Genomic DNA, 4,716 nt, shown 5'->3' with positions numbered 1-4,716 from the left:
AAATAAATATGCTTCAAGCCCACTAAATTTAGATTCATCAGAGCCTTCCTAGGTTGTGAAATATATATATATATATATATATATATATATATATGATAATTTATTTGGGGATATAGACTTATTTGAATAGGGTGAAATCAGTGTCTAACTAACCATTATACATATATAAACACAACAAAAAAATTAAGAAGAAAATTCTAAGTGCACAATGAGTTATTAATTTTCAAAATTATGGGTCCAAAATAGGCCCATGACATTGAAATTTCAATTAATAGAAAATAAAGTCGGATCAAGACCCATAACAAATAGGGTAAGTCAAAGGTACACCCTAATATATGTCATCCAAATTTTACCATTAGATCATAATAAAATTAAAAATAAATGGAAACCCACCATCTATGTTTTTCTAAATTCATTCGTAAGAATCTCATGAAATTATTTTAAAAATAGAATAGAGCTCAAGATCTTTCCAACAAGCCCAAGAACACAGAATTTGGACTTCAAATGAATTTTTTATGATTTTATGAAGATCTGGGCATTAAATAAAAATTTAAATTCATCTTAATCAAATTTGAGCTAGCACATGATCATTGCCTATCATTAGTAATGATTGAATGACAGTCTAACTACGGTCAAGCCACTAAGCCATGTTTATCACTCGATCAACACCATTGATTAAAGTCGTGGAAAACAAATGGCTTGAATGCAGCCACGTTGCCCATCTATTTTGAAATATCATGCGATTATACTAACCGTTAGATTAGCAATTCCATCTGAAGTTCTTTGAATCATTTAATCATGTGTGTACACGATCGGACAGTTCTACTCTAATTCGTACTTTTTAAGTTCAAAATAAACTCAAACTTTATATGCCCATAACTTTTGATCCAACTATTCAAATTTGATGAAATTTGAAACATAGGATCTAGATATCCTAATCATGAAATCCATGGAGTTTCAAGGCTCCATGCATTAAGATTTGGAGAAATTAAGCTTTGATCATAGAGTTTAACATTGAAATAACTTTATAACATGTGGTTGGATTTTCAAAACCATAAGCTTTCTGGAAAGCTTTAGAATCCTCTACAACTTTCTTCAAGGGACCTTGAGCTGGTTCTGCATAGACAAGTAGTTGTTTTGTAATTATCCTTTCACTCTTTTTTCTCTCTCTCTTGTTGGCTTGGAAGATTCTTTAACTAGGAAAGGACTAGAGAGGCTATGGGAGATATGGGGAACTTTTTATGAGGCTATGGAATTCAGTTGATCAACCCTTGGGCATTTGGAATGGAAGGTATTTATAAAAGAGAGAAAATGAATCTAACCATTAAGTGAGTCACATGCATGCTATGCCACTAATCCAAGGATCCTTGGGACTAACTAATAAAAGCTAATTGATCATTCTGGACAATTTTAAATCATTGGTTCAAGTGAAAAGGGAGGTATGTTTAAACAAAGCCTATGAGAGAGAAAGATTGAATAAAGGGTTGATATCTTTCCACCTAAGCCATGAGTTGCAACCATTTCAATTAGGTACTAACCAAAAGGAGTCAATGAAATATTTTGGAGAGTTTAAAATATCATAGTTGTTTGTTGAAGGAGTTAGGCTTTAACTAATCATTGGAGAGAGATTTATTTGGAGGTTATTGGCACAACGGTTGCTTAGGTGGCAAGAGATGGCTTGGGCATGTGCAATGAAGTTTCAATAGCTACCCATGTGCTGGAACAAGCCAACTTCGGCCTGGTTGGGTTGAAGCTCCATTAAATGGGTTATGGGATGCTTGGTTCAACCCATAATTTTGACCCAGGTCAAACAATGGGTTCAAATTCTTATGGTGTGTGCATGAGTTTAATACACACTTGCTACAAAAATTTTTAGAATTTATTTTAACAAGTGTAAAGATTTTGACCAAAACAAAAACCATTTTTAACCCTTAATTCAACCCTATTGGTCAAACCATATGAGCCCAAAGGTTGAAAAAGTTTTAAGAGATTCCTGTCGACCTCATAAATAGTCTCCATGAGTTTGGTATATGATTTGGTCAAAATCATAACAAAAAAGAATTTTTAAATGTGTAGGATAGGTTTTGGTCAACCATGGTTGACTTAGTTAACAAAGTTTGACAAGGGGTCAAAGGTGGATCCAACTCTTTCCAAATCATGTTTAGGACATGTGGGAAATGGTCTCCTGCATTGGTGAGGGAATTTGGAACAAAATGTAATATTAAGGGCTTAAAAGGTTATTTGAACTATAGTTGACTTGGTCAACAATATTTTACCATGGGTTGAAATTTGGTCCAATACATTTTAAATGTCATTTAGGGTTTGTTGGAAGTTACTCCATTATTTGGTGGGGTTTATATGCATCTGATGTAGTTTAAATGGCTAAAGGGGCAATTTGGTCAACCTAGGTTGACTTGGTTAATTAGGGTTGGCCAGAGCTTGGGTTTTGGTTTAATGGATGTTGCATCATGTTTTAATATATATTTGTTGAAGGTTGTAACACTTGTTTTGATTGATCCATGTTAAGATTTACGGGAAAATTCAATTTTCAAGGATGTATGTTTTTGGGTTTTGTGGATATTCATGGTCAACCAAGGCTTAATTTAGGCTCATTGCATCATTTGTAGGTCATTGGTGATTTTCAATGGGTTTAGTTGAGGTTGTAAGGTCAAATTTTATAATATGGAATTGTTGACCTTATTTTTCTTTAAACCTTGTTCAAAGGGTTTGAATTTGTCAAATTGACCAAGCCAGGCACCAAGATCATCTCCCTTGTGTTCAGTGGGTCAAACCAAGTCTACCGAGCCCAAACCCAAGCTTTGGGTCAACCTAGTTGACTAAGTGAAGCAAGCAATTTAGAGTTCAGAGGTAGTTGAGAGGAAGCCTTCCCATGTTATGTCGATAGTTATCAACCTAGTGACTATGCCAGTTACTTTTCTTTTTCTTCTTCTTCTATTAAAGTGCCTACTAAGCACATTTCTTATTCTTATTCTTTTTTTCTTTATAGTAAAAGATATATGAAAGTGAAAAGATTGTTGTAATCTTAGGGGAAGATGGGACCCCTTCCTGCAGTTACACTGAAGGATTTTGTTCTTCCTTCGACTGATATTGGAATAACAGAAGAAGCTGATTTTGGATACTTCTGGTCTTGTGTTCCTTCTACTTCTATTTCTTGTAACACTCACTCTTTTCAAATTTTATATATTTTTTATAATGTAAATGATTCTGTATGTGATGATGAGTCTGAGTGTGAGAAAGAACCCATCTTCACTATTCTAGAGAGTGGTTGTTACATGAATTCAGGACATGAATTCGAGAACCCACTCTAGTCACTCTCCTTAGAGCCAGCTCAAGCCACCACTACTGAGCCAAATGAATCTCTTGTTGAGGATAACTCAATATAGGAAGTTCATTTTCATTCAGGGAAGGTCCTTTCACCTAGGATGACTGAAAATATAAAAGAAAAAGATAAAAATATTGTTACCCAGTAGGACGATCCTAACCCTTCCTCCCAAGAGGTGTCTAAGGAGAAAGGAAAATGCCCTTAATTATAAGTTGATTATAATATGTTAGCTCACTTAAGGAACATTCCTTCCCTTCTTAGCATCTATGAAACTTTGATAATGTCTCCTAACTTGAGAGTGACCCTGATGAAAGCGCTGCTTGAGCCATAGGCCTATCAAGTCTTCTTTGCTTTCAAGTTTGTTGAGGATGCATGTCATTTGAGAGAAATTCCACGAATTACCTTTTTATATCGAGATCTTCTTTTAGGAACTTATGAGTACAATCGTCCCTTGTATGTGACTACTGAAGTCAATGGTTATGAGTTGAATAAAGACCTTATTGACTAGGGGCTTTAGTTAACATCCTTAACTATGAAACTTTAAAGGGTTTCTCCCTCAATAATTTGAAGCTCACTTCTGATAAGATCATATTGAAAGGATTCAATGACCCAAGAAAGAGCGCTTTGGGTCTATCACCCTACTTCTGAAGTTTGGAAGTTTTCTAACTGAGGCAAAATTTAATGTGATACAAGTTGATACTTTATACATGGCTCTCTTAGGGAGGCCTTAGCTGCATGAATATGGAATGGTGACCTCTACCTTGCATCAGTGTATGAAGTATATGAGAAATGATGATGAGTATTCCATTCTCAGAGATTCTCAGGCTTTTTTATATACAAGGTCTCCTTTTATGATGATTTCGCATATTACATTCCTCAGAAGACTTGTAGACCTCCCCGTACCCAGTCACCAGTGATACCTACTAGTATTGTACAGAGTCCTACATAGTCACCTAGACAGGGTCATAACAGGTTAGTATATAGGTAGATGATGTCACTATATATCCTATTAGATCTCCTTTCATGTTTTCAGTCGAGCACAATGTTCCCTTAGTAGAGGTAGAGTACGACAAGGTAGAGGTAGAGAGTCAACTCGCTTGTCGTGAAACTATGATGCTCAAATTTCTTCTCCCTTGCACCTTTACACTTCTTCTTTGACTGTCGAGTCTGACTCTTCAGATGATGAGATGATCGATGTTCCTCATCTTTCAGTCTCCTCATCAACTTCAAATTCCTCTGGTTATGATTCACTTCTTACCTTTTGTAGGTACCTGATACTTGAAGGTGGATTACTTTTTGATAGTAGCTCAGACGAGGAAGTAGACTTTTGATGTCACACAACTAGTAAACAATCTCCCTCCAATTAGATGTGC

Source organism: Dendrobium catenatum, unplaced genomic scaffold, assembly GCF_001605985.2.
Source record: "Dendrobium catenatum unplaced genomic scaffold, ASM160598v2 fragScaff_scaffold_1299, whole genome shotgun sequence".
Taxonomy (NCBI): Eukaryota; Viridiplantae; Streptophyta; class Magnoliopsida; order Asparagales; family Orchidaceae; genus Dendrobium; species Dendrobium catenatum.
Note: the sequence above shows the minus strand (reverse complement) of the source record.